At 40.8% G+C, this 19,133-nt stretch overlaps 2 long non-coding RNA genes across 4 annotated transcripts in view; one reads left to right on the forward strand and one right to left on the reverse strand.

Annotated features, from left to right (window-relative positions):
- LOC143830469 (uncharacterized) overlaps nt 1-11,026 on the reverse strand; it is a 37,128-nt gene extending 26,102 nt beyond the window's left edge. The window contains exons 1-2 of the long non-coding RNA XR_013228467.1: nt 10,704-11,026; nt 6,874-6,936 (exon numbers count right to left, since the gene is read on the reverse strand). This is a non-coding gene — a long non-coding RNA (uncharacterized LOC143830469). The remainder of the gene's footprint in view (nt 1-6,873; nt 6,937-10,703) is intronic.
- LOC143830468 (uncharacterized) overlaps nt 1-19,133 on the forward strand; it is a 72,786-nt gene that overhangs the window by 32,318 nt on the left and 21,335 nt on the right. The window lies entirely within an intron of this gene.

Consider the following 19,133-nt stretch of genomic DNA (forward strand, 5'->3'; position numbering starts at 1 on the left):
AGGCCAGGGCCTTTTTGGTCCTGGCCCCAACCTGGTGGAATAAGCTCCCAGAAGAACTGAGGGCCCTGTCAGAATTGTCAGTTTTCCGCAGGGCCTGTAAGATGGAGCTCTTCCACCAGGCATTTGGTTGAGGCCAGAGTAGACCCCTGGTGTTTCCATCAAGGACCCCTTCCAAACGTCTATCAAAATCTATTAGAATCTACTAGACTACATCCACTCATTCCTAGTGAAAGAAGACTTGGCCTCCGTCTGTACAAGGTGGGATGGGATAGATTATTCGTGTTTTGACCACTTGCTTGTTTTATTGTAAATTGGGGTTTTATGGTTTTTTATTGTATTTTAATGTTTTATTCTGTGAACCGCCATGAGTTCCTAGGAAATACGGCGGTATATAAATCAAAATAAATAAATAAATTCCTTTAATATATTAATATTTTACTATTATTACAAAATGTTGTACAATATCTAATAGATATTTAGTTAACAATTCCCATGACTTCAGATAGGAACTGTTTTACCTACTGATGATACTGTTTAACAATCCAGCATGTTTCATCTAAAGTTCAAATGATTTAATTATCAGAAGGAACAAAGATAAAGGTTTAATGTGGAAGAAGATGCAGTTGGCGCACATTTTAGGAGTGCCAGTTGCTTAATTAGTTTACTTCTGGAGGTGGGGGCTCCCTAGAGAATGGCTGTGATGCTGCCATTCTGGCAGGTTCCCCAGAGTATTTAAACCATCTGAGTAGAGTACCTTGCACTGTTAGTTTGTTCATGGATTCGCCCTCCCACCCATCCTCTTTTTAGGCACACAATGTTGCTGAATGTATTTGTCAGAGTTTCTATTTGGGCATTGGGACAGATCCATGTTGTGGAGGAAAGGGGCCTGTGCATCCACCTTTCCATTTAGTGGACTCCTGTAAGGGGTCTTTGCAGTGGATCAGTGTACCCAGTTCAGGAGTTATCTGACTCTTACCACCAGGTAGCATGGGATCCTCTCAGCAGCTGATGCCTATGTGGTCCTCAAAAACATTATATTTCATTGACTCCCCCTCCCCGGCAGGTAGACTGGGGGAATGGGCTTTCATTGATCAACAGTCAAGTTGTTTGATGCCTCAATCTGTCCCAATGCTGTGCCAATGTTCTTTCATTCATTTCCAGTAAAGCTATGGTCAAGTTCTTCCACAAAATGTTTGGTTGGCTTCTGCACATTTCATAATTTGGCCATGGGCCCACAACTTCATTGTGTGGTGCAGTGGCTACCATTTGAGTTCAGATGTGCATATCTATGTTCAAGTTCTTTACAAAATATGAACCTAAATGGGTGACGGAACAAAATTATAATCTGAGCCCATCTTTTATCACAAGTGTCTTCTGAAAGCATATTTCAAACACTGAAAGCAATAACAACAACCAAAACAACATATGTTTTACTTCTAAAGCATTTCTACAGTTGAAGAGTAGTAGAACTGATTTCTTAATCTTTTTAACAAGAATTGTTCAGACTATTGTAAAGCTATTGATAGAAGATTCTGGACTTTGTCGTTTGTGTGGGTAGGCAAAAGTGGGTAAAATAGTAATTACTTTATTTTTATAGTTATCACTTGGTCTGGACAACTTTGTTCAAACATAGTACTCATTTTTCACGTATAGCGGGAATGAAATGCTTCTGTCTAATTCAAAGAAGACTTATTCATTCCATACATCTCTAAGGGTTTGCTCTGTGTTCCTCTTTTTGCTATCTAAAGTTTGACTGTCCTTTTCACCTTTAAAATCCCTTTTATCTGAAGTTGAATTAACTTTCCAACTGATGGGCAGAATGCCATGGCTTTCTGTCCAAATAGTTTTTGTCAATTATGAGTTATCCTAAGACCTTTTATTTTATTTTTAATTGCTTTGCTGCTTCCCTAGAGTTTTGTGTTCTTTTATGAGGAAACAAAGACTGAAACTTTGTCACTGTCATCTATGCCTTGGTGACCTCCAGAACAGACTACTGTAAAGAGCTCTGTGTAAGTCTGTCTTTAACACAAGTACACATGGAAAAGTTACACCATTGCTGAAAAAAAACTGTACTGGCTTCCTATTTATTTTTAGGCCAGTTTTAAGGTACAGACATTGACCTATAAACCCTAAATGCACTAGTCCCATAAAGCATCTTACTTGCATAGACCTTCCCTCCATGTATTAAGATAATCTGGTGAGACTCTGCTTAAGATTTATTTCAAAGAAAGGACAACATGGCATACAACCATAGCAGGGTTTTTAAAAGTTACCTCAGAACGCCAGAGTTATGCCCCCCATAATTTAGTTATCCCCACCTACACAGGTGTTCCACAAGGGAGTTTAACTCTCTCTGTTTTTGAGGGCTTCTAATTGACATGCTTTTCATCAGAAGTAAAAAAAATGTTTTTAACTGAACATTTATACACTGCCTCTTTTGTACCATTACGTTTCACTTTAAATATTTCAACATCTTTAATCATTTAATTATCGTGGTTTTAACACCATTTTAAAAATTTAATAATTATTGTATTTAACAATTTATCCTTTATCTCTTTATGTACCATTGCATTCAGGAATACAACAGGCACTAGATTGTGGGGTGGGGGGTGAAAGAACTCTGCAGATGGCTTCTTCCTCTCCCCAAGACCTGGAAAGGCTGCAGGCTGGAAGTCCCAAGGCAGGGAACTCATTGGCTGGGGAAGCTCTACCACAGCAGAGGCTCAGAGGGAAGTATAAGGAAGAGGGGGTGGTCAGGGGTGGAGGATGGATTGCAGTTGGCTGGCCACTGGACAGATAGGCAAGCTGGTAGGAAAAGGAAGCACTCAGGGTCCGGACAGCTGCCCTCAGTGAGTGTTAAGTGCTGAGTGGCATGTAAGCCTTGAGACCAGCTTCTCCTCGTAGGCTTTACCAGAAATATTAAGTGGAACAGATAACATTAAACAATGCTGATTTCAATCCTTTGTTCACACTCTGCCCTGTACCAATATTAAAATACACATGATTTAAAGATATTTCATGGTTTTAATTTTAGAATGAAGGACTAATGACTCATAAAAAGAATGTATTACTTGGGTACAGTAGATGTATTTCCTATAAGTATTTCTTTAAGTATAACACTAACATACCATTTAGTCATCTGTTTATCACTGAAACATACTATTAAACTAGCTGAAGTTCTTGAAACTAATTTGAATATTTTTATCTTAGTAAAGTTCATTAAATATCTTAATGTGTCAGTACCATGTACCATAAATCAGCTTCAAATTAATCCAGAAAAACCATTTAAATTGTTCATCTTATTAAAATGGTTTAAAATGTGCTTATATACGGAAACTGAATAAGCAATGTAAAGTATTCTCATTCAAATAAATTATTTACAAAACTTTAGTACATGGTGCATTCATTTCTTACATTATAAGTAACGATGGGAATTTGAATCTTACTGATGCCATAAGCTGGAAAGTTTCATTCGCCTGAAAACGAGACTAAATTTTTGCCGCACATATTGTCCAGGAAAAGAGGGGGGGGTGGGATCTGAAATTCACAAATAATACTTATGTCCTAATGAATACCCAGTGTTAGGTTTTAGACATCCAGTGTACACAAATAAGACATAACAAAATTTAGTTAATGAAAGTGAAATGCAAAAATCCAGTGACACCTTGAAGATCAACACCGTTTATTTCAGTATGATCTTTTGTGAATCACAGCTCACTTCCTCAGATATCTGGAGGGAAATCAATTTTAAAATTCTTCTTAAGGGGGAAATTACCAAAGGGATGTTAAAAACAAAGATTGAGCATTCCAATTGTAAATGACTAAAATAGAATTTATCGTGACAGATAAGCAAGATGATAATCTCAGGGAGAAGTAGCCGGAAGTACAAGTGAAAATTATATTGGTAATGTGGTTTGGCCTAATGAAACATGTTAAGAGCAGCCAACAGAAATGTCTAAAAAGTGGGTCCAGTAGATTTTTTGACTGTTGTAAGGAAATCCATTGTAAGGAAATGTAATGGACTCCGGGGAATGTTAGAGGACAGGAAGGTCTGGAGGATCATTGTCCATGGGGTCGCGATGGGTCGGACACGACTTTGCACTTAACAACAACAAAGGAAATCCATGCTTATGTATAAATCAGAGTGATATGTATTAGTTTATTGAAGATTTTGAATTCAGCACTTTCATGCTCTATATTCCTTTTGAAGGTGCAGTTTCTGATGATTGATCTACAGTGCCTAGTAACCTGTAGGTACTCTTCGTTAGAGCTCTGTCCTTCCTTCCATTTCCTGAACATTTCCCTTTTCTTTCTTAGTTCCTCTTGAAGTTCTCTGTTCATCCAAATAGGCTTCTTAGAGCTCCTGCAGTGTTTTCTTCTTTCTGGGATAGTCGTGGATTGAGCATGCAATAGCTCTTGTTTGAGTAGCACCCACCCTTCACATGCTCCCTTCCCTTCCAGCATTCTCATCCATGGTATGACACTCATCATGTCTCTGAGTTTAGTAAAGTTTGCCCTACGAAAATCCAACATCCGTGTCTGGCTACAAGCTTCCTTGCCCCCCCCATCTCAAAAGGAATTCTATGAGGACATGGTCACTTCCCCCTAGGGTCCCCACCTCCTTCACCCCATCCACCAACTCTTAAAATAAAATAGTTAAACAATATTTTTTAAAGAAACTTTTGTTCATCAAATTTTTTAGATAAGCCATCTTGCTTTTCTCCCTTTGGGGGAAATTTGATGCATATAACCTTTAGATAAAGTTTGTGATATTTGTCCTAGGAACAAATGAGAAAGGTTGTTAAACTCAACCATTTTTTGCTTTATTTGGCAAATAAGGAAATTACTTCATCTCCATATATGAACATAAATATTTAGTTACAGTGATATTTGACTTCACATATTATGAGAAAAACCTATCCTAATAATAATTAGATGAGCCTCTTGTGGCGCAGAGTGGTAAGGCAGCCGTCTGAAAGCTTTGCCCATGAGGCTGGGAGTTCAATCCCAGCATCCGGCTCAAGGTTGACTCAGCCTTCCATCCTTCCGAGGTCGGTAAAATGAGTACCCAGCTTGCTGGGGGGTAAACGGTAATGACTGGGGAAGGCACTGGCAAACCACCCCATATTGAGTCTGCCATGAAAACGCTAGAGGGCGTCACCCCAAGGGTCAGACATGACTCGGTGCTTGCACAGGGGATACCTTTACCTTTACCTTTAATAATAATTAGAGTTGCTAAATATTATCATAGCCAGCAGTAGATTTCATGCATATATGGTGGCATTGTCCTAAGATAAAAACTTGAGAGGGAAGAGTTACTACAGTCCTTACTGCATCACCTAATGGTAGCTGTGTTGGCCAGCTTGAGAACTTTGAGTAAAGACCATGCTGAAATTATGTTTAATGTACTAGTGGTTCTTAAAATGATTCAAAAGTTATTACCTGTGAAAGCATGGATTATGAAAAGCTGGAAAATAGTATAAATAGATTTGTGTTAAGGAAAGCTAGAAACTAAGGTGACCAGATTGTCCCACTTTTGGAGGGACGTCTGGGGGTATCTGGCAAATTGTTGAAATTAAAATATATTACAATAGTATTTTTGCGTTCTATGTGTTCTATGAAACTTTTTGTTGCTCCATATAGACCAAATTTTTAATCAAGAATATTGGTGTCCCGCTTTACCAATGTTAAAATCTGGTCACCTTAATAGAAACAGGATTTTTAAAGATTTTAATAAGATACAGTCTTGATCTGTATAACTATAATGTTTTGTATAAACAACTTGTGTTGCAATATTAACTTTGTATCTTTCTAATTTTCTGAAAATGTAAATTTAAAAAAGAGGGATGATGCTGCCAGACTGAATCATGAACACCATAGCTAACTGCCCCATTTTGAAATAAACGTATTCAGTCTTTAGTATGCTGTTCGTATTCCTTGGGAATTAGATCTTACATTTTCTTAGTAATTTATTAATTTTCAAATCAAAAAATGTTACCATGTGTTTAGTGCTATGAGACCACAAAGCAAATGCATTTTAACACCATCTAAAATATGAAAACATAATAAAAATCTGAAAGCATCCAAGAAGTGATTCACTTAACCAATGTACTGAAACATGTTTCTTCCCAAAAGATGATGGGTCAGATAAAGCCTAAAGTGATTATGGGATAGGATTTAAAAATTGTGGTCTGAAAGGATGGAGGGATAGGAATTCACCAGTGATTTAATTATTAAAATGAGAATTGCCAGATTTCTACCCAATTGTTTATCACAACCACTTTTCACTAGATAGTAAAGGAAAGGAATTTTGTGTATACCCAAGGACACTATGTGTTCGTTTACAGACTTGTCAATGAAAACAGGAGACAAGGATCAAACACTGCCTACATATTTTCTCTTAAATTTTCTAAAAGATCCTTTAGGTACCCATAAGTACAGCTTTGCACTAGTCATACTTTTGTCATAAAATGTGACAGGGACATGTTGTTTACATGTAATGGAATCCTGCTATGGTTCCATTGAGCTTACCCACTGTATGTATATTTAGAAATATCTATCTTTTCTAGCCATTCTACATATAAAGCCATCACTGCAGGTCCTATCCTCTGCTGCCAAAGGAACATTTCCCTTCCCTCCTCTAAGTTACGATCTTGGGGGCCCGCCCGATGGATTTGTAGCTATGGAAGATCGCAACCATATAGCTACCTAGAACAACTATGGTATGCGAATGTGCCAGGAGATATGAAGTTGGGGGAAGGTTGTATTTTTGTATTTTGTATTTTCTGCTATCTTGTTTTTATCTGTGTTTTGGGGTTGATATTACCTGTATTTTAATGGGATTGGTTACTGTGTAACCTTTGATATGCTTACTGTTTTATGGTTTTATTGTGAGCCGCCTCGAGCCGGTACCTCCGGGAAAGGTGGGATATAAATCTAAGAACAAATTTAAAAAAAATTTAAAGTGACCTTTCATATACTTAAAGACAGCAGTCATGTCCCTTCTCAACCTCCTTTTCTCCAGGCTAAACATTCCCAAGTTTCTCAGCCTTTCCTTAAAGGGGTTGGTCTCCAGACCCCAAATCATCCTTGTTGCTCAAAAAAGTGGGATGAGATTTTTCTGACACAATGAATAAAACACTACTTTAAACTCCTTGTTTAAAGAGCGACATAAAGATAAGGTATCCATAAGTCAGACACCTGACATGACTTCTGATCAGAATAAAAGTCCATGGGTAATCCTCCTTACTACTTATAATTCAAATATCTTGTTTTAGAATAGTATGTTTTGAAATAGCTTTGGTCAGATGCCAGGTCATCAAAAACCCTTATTCCCAGAAAAGAACAAGGTTAGCTGTGATTTATCTGTGTGGGGAGTACTCTGGTACTCAACGACTCAATGACCAGCTTCAATATTTTGCTTGTGATCTTTTCTTCTGGCTGGTCCTTTCAAGCCCAGTTTATTGCCATCTGTACATTTGGTATGGGAGGTCCTGTGGCTGGAAGGGGGCGGGACCAGGCAGCGCGCTCACCAACCCTGGCTGGGGCACAACTTACCATCGTGCCTTAGGCCAGGAATTTGAGTGTGATCATTGATGCCTCCCTGACTAGGGAAGCACAGGTCAAGAGAGTAACATGCCAGGCATTCTTCCATCTTTGCCAGGCTCGGCTACTAGTGCCCTACCTGTTCTCTGATCACTTGGCTACAAGTGATCCATGCAACAGTCACCTCCAGAATAGATTTTTGTAACTCGCTCTATGTGGGCCTACACTTGTCCTTGATCCGGAAACTTCAACTAGTACAAATGCAGCTGCTAGAGTCCTCACTAACACACCTTGGAGGGCCCATATCCAGCCTGTGCTAGGCAGCTGCAATGGTTGCCAATTGCTGCCCGGATCCGGTTCAAGGTTTTGGTTTTAACCAGTAAATTCTCACCCGCAGAGCATTAGGCCCTACAGGGGGCATAGGGTGACAGGCGGTCCCTCAGGTATGTGGGTCCCACATACCTGAGGGACCGCCTGTCACCCTATGCCCCCTGTAGGGCCTAATGCTCTGCGGGTGAGAATTTACTGGTCATTCCTGGCCCTAAGGAAATGTGCCTAGCTTCGACCAGGGCCAGGGCCTTTTTGGTCCTGGTGGAATGTGCTCCCGGGCGAGCTGCGGGCCCTGCAGGATTTACCAGCTTTACGCAGGGCCTGCAAAACGGAGCTCTTCCACCAGGCTTTTGGCTGAGGCTGGGGTCAGCGAATAAGAGCCATCGTCCCCCCCCCCTTTGGGATTAGCAGTTACATCACACACTCCACACTTCCTACTGCTCTGATAGTGGGGGCAGGAACAAGATTGTTTTTTTCCGTCATGCTGGGATTTTAAAGACTTTTAATGGGTATTTTAATGTGGTTAAGACTGCTGTTACCCATCACGAGCCTCACAGGGAGTGGCAGGAAATAAATCTAACAACAACAACAAGAACAATAATAATAATAATAGTAATAATAATAATCTTCCACTAACCTTAAAGCAAAATAAATGTTACCGATCTAGAAGGCTTGAACCTTCTAATATCTTCTCTGACGTTTTTTGAATGCAGGAAAGGAAGGCGAATAAGTGCCATGGATTCTAATCAGCCTTCAAATCCATTTTGAAGGCCAATATTTGCAGTCCTTAAACTGTATTTCATTTTGCTATTTACCTCCAATGAAAATCTTATGTAAGTTTATGCTTATCTGCTTCTATCTCTAGCTTCTTTCTTATCAGTTGTTACCCCTGTGGTTAAGACTTCATCATGCAGCAGAAAGTAGGGTACACATGACAAAAAAATAACAAAGAGGGTATGAGGTTTCATGAGTCACTGCTCACTTCTTCAGATACAGGTTACCATCTTGATCTAAAGATCCATGCTCATGGATGCATTTTCAAAAGAATCCTTCTAAAACACTACTGGCAACATTTTCTAAATCAGCTATTTGGGATACAGAGTATCCAAAAATCTCAAACATACTGCTGTGCTTTTATAAAACATACTATACATATTTATCTTTTGAGTGCCTTTTTCATGTTATTGTGCTATATTTACATTATGATGTATTTCATTTAAAATACATTTGCCAAACTAAATACATTTGCCAATATTGTATATGCTTTAAACACTTTAAATATTATGCTTCAGTTTGAACTTGACTAAATATAAGCATGCAGTTAACATATTCACCATACAATGCTCCAGTTCTTTTGTATCTTAAAAGAATATAAATACCATGCTACGTAATTGTAGTCAACAAGCCTGTAGGTAGAAAAATACCCAATGCATGTCATTATAGGGATGAAACTCAGAATAGAAATCTCAGCCCTGGCCCTACTGTATTTTTCAAGCAGATTTCTCAAGAACATTTTGAACTTATTCTTTATCTTAACTTTCAGTTGTTATTTCCTTTTTCTCTACTCTGCATATCTCTGTGAAATGTATAAATAATGAATGATAATAAATGTTCTGCCACATCAGAATTTTAGCGACAGTCTCTGTAATGTTGGCATAAGCCTATGGACTTGGAAATAAAAAGACAGCAACCTCCTTGTGATTTAAAAGAAAATGCCACCCAAAATGAAACAAAGCTTCAACACATGGAGTCTCTAAAATATTTAATGTTTCAAGGGAATGTTCTCCAGATTATAATATATTGCTCACTAAAGATGTCTTCCTGCCAAAGCACTTTTCTGAAACAACAAAATTTAATTTTTCTATTCCCAGACAGCAGTTCCTCAGAACAAAAGCTGTGTGTTGAGTTTTCTTCCTCTCATTGTTTTGAGGAAGCAAAATCTTTCTGATAATAAACTTTATGTTGACATTACCTCAGCCAAATCTTATGAAAACTCTTTCTATCTTTGTGTTGTCCTCAAAGGAACACTAACATTAAGTGTTATCTATGGCCCACCTGTCCAATAACCTGAACATGCATAAAAACTAGCTTTAACAAAATATAAAATGTAGACAATATTTGAAGAGGTGTGGAGGAAAACAGGAGCTTATTGGGCAAAATAATAAGTAGGCCATATAAAGAAATACATTTCAGCTCCAACAAAAATAAGTGTCACGTTATACTCAGCACTGTTTCATGGTGATAAGGTTTATAAAGTCCCTTTTATAAGCTTTTCCTTTTCAGTTGTGGCAGCAGTATTGCTGCAGCTCTACAACTCAAGTAAAAGAAAAGGGGTACTGAAAAAGTATTCCTAGCATTTGAGCAGTAGTGTTGACACTGGGCACAATGCATAGTCACTAACACTATGCAACTTCTGTCTGCTATGTTGATGAATGTCCTTCTAGTTTAAGGTGACCAGATTGTCCCACTTTAGGAGGGACATCTGGGGGCACCTGGCAAATTGTACTTATATTGAAATTTAAAAATATATGTTACAATACTATTTTTGCGTTCTATGAAAATTTTTGTTGCTCCATATAGACCAAATTTTTAATCAAGAACCTCCCCGGTCAATGGTGTCCCGCTTTACCAATCTGGTCACCTTATTCTAGTTATTGTAACAAGGCTTGGAGAGACTTTCTAGGGATGACATTAACAGAAATCTTTCCTTTCAGGGATTCCCTTTGTTTCTGGTTCTCAGGGTTTGGAACTGCAGAGCCAGATCTACACACAGTACCAGATCTACCCACAATACAATTTCATATTTAATAAATAAATTAGGGCCTTACTTTTGAAAGGAAATTCTTTTTTCTCCTTTGCTCTGTCTTCTTTCTATGCATATATAGTGATGAATATTCTAGAACATAAGGAATGTTGTAGTAGCCGTGGTGAGTATGGAAGGCTGAAAATAGGCAGATGTGGATCTGCTGCATATCAATCTTGTAGACTAGCGATCCCCAACCTGTGGGCCACAGACCACATGCGGTGGGTCAACTAATTGGAGGTGGGCCGCGAAGGACACCTCCCCCTCCCCCGGCCCTTTACAACACACTTTGGGTATCATTGTCTCCCATCACTCCCAGATGGGACTATCTCGTTGCAGAGAAACAAGCTCAGGGTTCCCATTGATTTGTCATTGTCATGAATTAAAATTTCCATGAAAATAAAATGTTCCTTATGTTCATTGTTGTGGCGTGTCTGTATCTTATTTTGAAGGGATGTTTTAACATTACCATAGCGATCAGAGAGCATTACGGCAGTGGTTGAGAGTAGAGGAGTAAACTATCCCCACACACACACCGGGCCTCAGTAAAATTGTCAACCGTTGAGTGGTCCCCGGTGATAAAAAGGTTGGGGATCACTGTTGTAGACCATCTTGGAATGCCACCTCAAGTTATATGATGGAAGAAATATGGGAAATAAATAAATAGTGAGATTTTTGACAGGAAACTGACTGTTCTCATTGTCACAGAGGGAAGGGCAGAACTTTTTCTAGATACTATTAGCTGTGCTGTCCTGCCCTAAAATGCAACAGGGCATGCAAATGGATCAGTGGAGGATTGGAAAAGGCTGTTGTGCACAGGGATGAGGAAGAGAGAGCTAGAAGGATGAGCCTGAAAAGAAAATGAAACTGGGAGACAAAATGACCAGTAGTCCTGTCCAGGTGGTACCAGAGGTTTGCTTGTTAATTTGAAATATCTGGACAAGTATTTGGCTGTTTGCTCCAGTTTCATTAGCTTTTAGTTTCTGTTCCTTTTTGTTTAATCAACATACTTCACTGCATTTTTCTTTCTCCATCTCATAACCACAGCAACGACTTGGCAAGAGAATCAGAGGTCTCTTGAGAGCATAAATAAATATTAGCTTGGTCTTCGTAAACCATTTTATGATTGCTTTATTCAGAGAGTTCCTAAGGACTAGGGAAAGAAAGACTTCCTGATACAAGTATTTTCCTCCACCTCTTATGCTATTTTATTTTACTGTTTTCTAATTTTATTCTCAACAGTATCCTAAATCACTTTACTGTGAAGGCCAGTCACAAAGACCTCAGTTGCTTCTAGGTGCTACAGACAATTGCAGTGCCGTGGCCTTAGCTGAATTTACCTTTCCCATTGCAGAATGTTCCCTACCATAGTAGTCTTGACATTAGAGTTATTAATTAAGATAAAAAGAGCTAGAAGAACTGAGATGAGGCAGGATGTGAAATGAAAGGATGGGGGAAATGTTTCTGAACATATACAGTGTTCTTTTTCTCCCAAAAGCAAGACTACCATTAAGGGCAGTGGTCCCCAACCCCCAGTCCAGGGACGGGTGCCAGTCCGTGGATCAGTCGGTACCGGGCTGCTGATCCTCCTCGTCCTCCTGCCCAGCTGCTGCCTCAGGGGTTGCCCTGCCACTCTGCCACCGGCTCACCTTTGATGCTCTCCAGTGGCCACCATGGCTGGGGCTCCCCCTCAGCGTGGCACTGCGCAGCTGCTGCTGGCAGCGCCCCCCAGTGGGCAGTGGGAAGTCAGTGGCGCCAGCAGGAAAGCAAGTGGAGCAGTGGCTCAGGCAGCGGCAGTGACGTCCCTCGGCAAAGGTCTACCCCCCCGCCCGGCCTCAGTAAAATTGTCAAGCGTTGACTGGTCCCCGGTGATAAGGTTGGGGACCATTGATTAAGGGGACACAGAGTGAAAATTTTCAGGCCCCAAATCAGCCTAATATGAACCTGGAATAGTGATAGTGTTTCAGCAGTAAACAACTTATTTATCACTTCCAACTTACTTATCACTTCTCCTCTCCTCTGCAACATCAGTGAAAAATAATCCATGGGGATAACATTCAAGAGTAAATTTCCAGCCCCCAGAGTCGCAGCAAAGAAAGTTATTTATAACAAAGCATTCTAGAGAGCTGCAAAGGTAGCAGTGCTCTTCTAAGCAGTGCTCTTCTAATTTATAACAAAGCATTCTAGAGAGCTGCAAAGGTAGCAGTGCTCTTCTAAACTAATTGTTGAATTGGATACTTCCTGTTCCTACTGCAATGTGTATGTCTTTGCAGAGATTCAGCTTCAACTACATCCTGCAAGGCAGCAGTTCTGCATTTTCCTAAAGGGTGAGGGTCCAACTCGTACAACTGGCAAATATGCTGACGTAACATAATAACTATGTTAAGAATAAGTTAAACACAGCAATGTAGTAAGGAAGCTTTTCAGTTCACTGAAATTCTTCACCAGGCTGTATGCTAAGCAAGAAAAAAAATTTTAAAGGAAAATGGGAGGCTTCTGGATTAAGGAAAGAGAATTGCTAGGGAAAACATTTTGCCAGCTGCACAATATATCAGCTCTGTGTTAAATGTCTATTCTGGATATGCTGGATAACCATAGAGTTGGAAGGGACCATACAGGCCATCTAGTCCAACCTCCTGCTCAATGCAGGATTAGCCTAAAGCATCCAGGATCAATATATGTCCAGCTACTGCTTGAAGACTGTCAGTGAGGGGGAGCTCACCACCTACTTAGGCAGTCAATTCCACTGATGAACTACTCTGACTATAGGGGGAAAAATTATTGATATCTAGCTGATATCATTCTACATGAAGTTTAAAACCATTACAGTGGGTTCTATCCTCTGCAGCATGTTAAATAATACACTTTCAATGTGTCTCTGCAGCGGGATTTTCCTGTGCGGAATATCTAACATAAGTGGAATGGACTTACATTTAAGGTGCATTGAAAGTGCATTATGCAATGTTTGTGGAACAGGCCATCTCCTCCCTGTCTGCAAGCGTAAAGGCTAGGCATAGCCAGAGGTGTGAGACAAAAGGCCTTAGTAGAGTTACCGGTTGGTTATCTGAAAAGTATGTGTGGCGGGATGTTAGCTCCTCCCTCTAGGCCCTTCCAGGGCTTTCTGTTACAGTGGGAGGAAAAGCATGGACAGGGATTGACATGACATTGTGACATCACTTGAAGTGACAGTTGCCATTTGGGGGTTGGGAAATTCCTGGGGATTTCAAGTTGGGAGCTTAGGTTGGTGAAATTTGGGGGAAGGAGAACAACAGGCATGTGCGGCTATAGTTTTACATTGGTGGTGTTAGATAAAGTGCATCTGGTCATTTTTATTAATTTATTATTCCATTCTGTTTATTTTTGGTTTTATGAAGCATTAAGTAAACCATGACTGTAAATGGTCCTGAGCTCACTTTGTTGGGATAGGCAGCCTAGAATTATTTTAATCCCAAAAAAGAAAAGTCAATCCCATGTTATTCAATGGTGATTGCTTCCAAGAAACTGTCATTAGGATTGCACTGTAAGCCTGTTATAATCAGCTGGACTTACACGTGAAAACTGTGTTTTATTTGAGGCCTTAATTTTTCAAGGCAGAATAAGAAATTTCAGTTCAAATAACATGAAGCTAACTCTTCCCCCATACATTTCCCCAAACTGCCAATATTACCTCTATGTCTGTCTTAATAGGCCTGTGCTCCAGGCATCTAAACATCCATCTTTGCCAAGGAGCAAGGACTGATCATTTGCAATGAGTCCATGGAAATAAAGATTTCAGATGCTGATGCTAAATGCCACAAGCAACTACCAAAAGCTAGAATCATCACTTTGATTTTCTAGCTAGTGTTAAGGATAAAAGTTAAAAGAAAAAGTTCAGAATATTGGATCTGATGCATTTAAAAATGTGGTTGCTGGGAATCCTTCTAAAAGATGGAAAGTTGAGATGCTTTCATCATCCATAATCAAAACTTTGCCCCAATGTACTATTTGCAAGGGAAACATGTGAAACTGTTATCTGGGAACAATCATTTTTTTGCACAATGAGATGATCTTTGTAATCATCTCTTGATGAAAATCCTCATTAATCTTGACCTTATGGGTGACTTGTATCCTGTCAGATTCTGTCTGTGCCCCCCCTTTTGGTTGCTGGTTTTGGGATCCTGGGGAGGATGGGTCCAGAAGGCTGCCCTGTGGTCCATGCTGGTCTTTCAAAGGAGGATAGGCAGACTCTGATTTGAACTAATTTTGACTAACAATTTAAACAATTGAAATAAGTTACTTTTAAACTTAAATGGACCACAGGGCAGCCTTCTGGACCCATCATCCCCAGGATCCCAAAACCAGCAACCAAAAGGGGGGGGGCACAGACAGCTGTACATGACCCTCAGTTAAGATATGCTACAGGATAGTTCTGACTTAGGAGAAAGTGATTCTGCTAGTTTCCAGCAAAAATTAGCTGTGGACAAGACTGATTGGCTGGCCCTGGTAACATTCTAGTCCATTCTTTTCAAGTCTGAAAGAAAAGAAAAAAAATCAACGCAGGACCCAGCCAGTTTTGCATCTCCTATTTCTGGGCAATAAGATCTTCCTGGCATTCTGGGAGGAAACATTGGTACTTGACCCTTTCCAGTCTGGCTTCTGGTCCTGGCCACTGGGTGGACACAGTGCTGGTTGCCTTGATGGATGGCCTCTGATGTCAGCTGAACAGGGGCGGGTCAGCACTTCATGTGATGTTAGACTTGTTGGCTGTGTTTGATGTTGTTGACCATGAGTTGTTAGCCCACCACCTCGCTGGAACTGGGATTCATGTGACAGCCTTGAAATGGCTGGTCTCTTTTCTCTGGAACCAGACACAAAGGGTTCCAGTGGAGGATGACTTGTTGCACCCTTACCAACTCTATTGTGGAGTACCACAAGGCATGATTCTCTTCCCCACATTGTTTAACATCTTTATGCACCCTCTGGCCCATCTAATTATGCAGATAACACCCAGCTCCTTTCCCTGATGGATTGCCAGTCTGACTCCTCCCTCAGAAATATTTGCCAGATGTTTGGAAGCAGTGATGCTTTGGCTCAAGCAAAGCCACCTGAAACTCAACCCTTCAAAGATGGAGGTCCTGTGGCTGGGTCACGAAGGGCCAGATCAGGAAGTGTGTCTCCCCTGCCCGTGTGGAGTACAACTTGAGATCTTGCCCTTGTCCAGAAATTTGGGTGTTATCATTGATGCCTAACTGTAATTGGAGGCACAGGTCATCAGAGTAGCCCAATTGGCATTTTCCTATCTGTGCCCAAGCAAGGCTACTAGCAGTCTACCTGGCCCCGAAACATCTAGCTACAGGATCCATGTGACGGTCACCTCCAGGCTTGATTTCTGTAACTCGCTCTATGAGGGCCTGCCCTTGTGCCTGACCCAGAAGTTACAGCTGGTACAGAATGAAGCTGTTAGGGTCGTCACAGGAGTCTCTTGGAGGGCCCATATCCAGCCAGTGCTGAGGCAACAGCATTGGCTGCCGGTAGCATTCCTAACCAAATTCAAGATTCTGACACTGACTAATAAGGCCCTCTGTGGTCTGGGCCCTACATACCTGAGGAACTGCTTTTCAACCTATACCTCCCTCCAGAGCACTTTGCTCTGTGGGTATGAATGAACTGGTGACTCCTGGCCCCCATGAAGTATGCCTGGCCTTGGCCAGAGCCTTTTCAGTCCTGGCCTCTGCCTGGTGGAATCAGTTCGAGGACAAGCTAAAGGTCCTGTTGGAGCTATCACAGTTCCATGGGGCCTGCAAGACAGAGCTGTTCTGCCAGGTGTTTGGTTGGGACTATGGCTTGAAGATCACTGGGTCCCTCCTTCCCTTCTCCCATTCATTTTAAATTTTGTTGTTGTTATGTGCGAAGTCGTGTCCGACCCATCGCGACCCCATGGACAATGATCCTCCAGGCCTTCCTGTCCTCTACCATTCCCCGGAGTCCATTTAAGTTTGCACCTACTGCTTCAGTGACTCCATCCAGCCACCTTATTCTCTGTCGTCCCCTTCTTCTTTTGCCCTCGATCGCTCCCAGCATTAGGCTCTTCTCCAGGGAGTCCTTCCTTCTCATGAGGTGGCCAAATTATTTGAGTTTCATCTTCAGGATCAGGACTTCTAAGGAGCAGTCAGGGTTGATCTCCTCTAGGACTGACCGGTTTGTTCGCCTTGCAGTCCAAGGGACTCGCAAGAGTCTTCTCCAGCACCAGAGTTCAAAAGCCTCAATTCTTTGACGCTCGGCCTTCCTTATGGTCCAACTTTCGCAGCCATACATTGCAACTGGGAATACCATAGCCTTGACTACACGCACTTTTGTTGGCAGGCTGATGTCTCTGCTTTTTAGGATGCTGTCTAGATTTGCCATAGCTTTCCTCCCCAGGAGCAAGCGTCTTTTAATTTCTTTGCTGCAGTCCCCATCTGCAGTGATCTTGGAGCCCAGGAAAATAAAATCTGTCACTATCTCCATTTCTTCCCCGTCTATTTGCCAGGAATTGAGAGGGCCGGATGCCATGATCTTTGTTTTCTTGATGTTGAGTTTCAAGCCAACCTTTGCACTCTCCTCCTTCACCCGCATCAACAGGCTCTTTAGTTCCTCTTCACTTTCTGCCATTAGAGTGGTATCATCTGCATATCTGAGGTTGTTGATATTTCTCCCTGCAATCTTGATCCCAATTTGTGACTCCTCTAATCCCGCATTTCTCATGATGTGCTCTGCATACAAGTTAAATAGGCAAGGCGACAGTATACAGCCTTGCCGAACTCCTTTCTCAATTTTGAACCAGTCAGTGATTCCATGTTCAGTTCTCACTGTTGCTTCTTGACCTGCATATAAATTTCTCACGAGACAAATAAGATGCTCTGGTATTCCCATCTCTTTAAGAACTTGCCACAATTTGTTGTGCTCCACACAATCAAAGGCTTTAGCATAGTCAATGAAGCAGAAGTAGACGTTCTTCTGGTACTCCCTAGCTTTCTCCATGATCCAGCGTATGTTGGCAATTTGATCTCTAGTTCCTCTGCCTCTTCGAAATCCTGCCTGTACTTCTGGAAGTTCTCGGTCCACATATTGCTGGAGCCTAGCTTGTAGGATTTTGAGCATAACTTTGCTAGCATGAGAAATTAGTGCAATGGTGCGGTAGTTTGAACATTCTTTGGCATTGCCCTTCTTTGGGATTGGAATGTAAACTGACCTTTTCCAATCCTGTGGCCATTGTTGAGTTTTCCAAATTTGCTGGCATATTGAGTGTAGCACTTTTACTGCATCGTCCTTTAAGATTTTGAATATCCCATCTTACCACATCCTCCCTTATTTAATCACAGCACAGGGTCTTTGAGACCTGTCATGGGATGTAATTGCTTAGGTAAATCATCGCTGTCTTTTGTTATTATGGGTTGGAGTTTTATTATTTTAGAATATATTTTCTGTTAATGAAAGCTGCCACAAGCCGGCAGCGGCCAACAAATCAAACATACATACAGAGGATATTGACAAACATTTATTTGGGTAAATTAGTAAAGTTCTTGATTTTAAAAAATGTACATGAAGAATTGGGGAGGAGCAAAGAAGGATTGGGAATCAGCATTTGAAAGTGTTTGTGTCATTTGAAGAATGAAGGCAGGGAAAGCTGGGTTCATTCCCTCCCCAGAAGAGAATTGCACTGACTTCTGTTTTGTATATGTATCTATATGCCTCTATCCATTTATTTAGCATATAGTTATAATTTTTTCTTTATATTACTGTAGGTCTTATTCACACTTGACAGACTTAGGGGTGCCACAGATTTTGCAGAACATGGGTGAACAAGTTTTGGCTCTGTTTACTGACTGCCTCAAACACCTGTCAAACAGCCTTGCAGCTGTGCAATAATTGTGATTTTTGGATTTAGTAGTTTTCTGTCTTGCAAGTTGCTTGTGAATCTGAATAGTAGGTGAAATTGATTTTTCCTTAAGGTTCATGAATGGTTGAATCACGTACTTAAGTAATACAGGGAGTACCGCAAATATACAAACTATCCTTGATGATAGCACAGAATTAAACCAACACTAAACAGCATGACCTCAAAAATGCAGTGTTTATTTATCATTGGGCAATGGATTTATTTGCTGTTTATTTATGTGATTGGCTGCTGAGTAGCCAGAAGCAAGGAGAGGTCTGTGGTGTTGGGAAGAAACTGTGGCTCCCATAAGGCTTTGCGAGAATATAAAAAGAGCCCTGCAGGATCAGATGACTCATCTACATAGTCCAGTATCCTGTTTCGTGGCCTACCATTTCATCTAGAGCTCCAACAACAAGCATAAAGGACAACGCTTTCTCTGATGTTATTTCCTAGCACTGAGATTCAGAAGTTGACTGCCTCTGAACATCAATGTTCCTTTTATGCATCATGGCTTGTAGCCACTGATAGACCTGTTCTACATGAATTTGTCTAATCCCA

The sequence above is a fragment of the Paroedura picta genome, chromosome 2 (genome assembly GCF_049243985.1).
Source record: "Paroedura picta isolate Pp20150507F chromosome 2, Ppicta_v3.0, whole genome shotgun sequence".
NCBI classification, from domain to species: Eukaryota; Metazoa; Chordata; class Lepidosauria; order Squamata; family Gekkonidae; genus Paroedura; species Paroedura picta.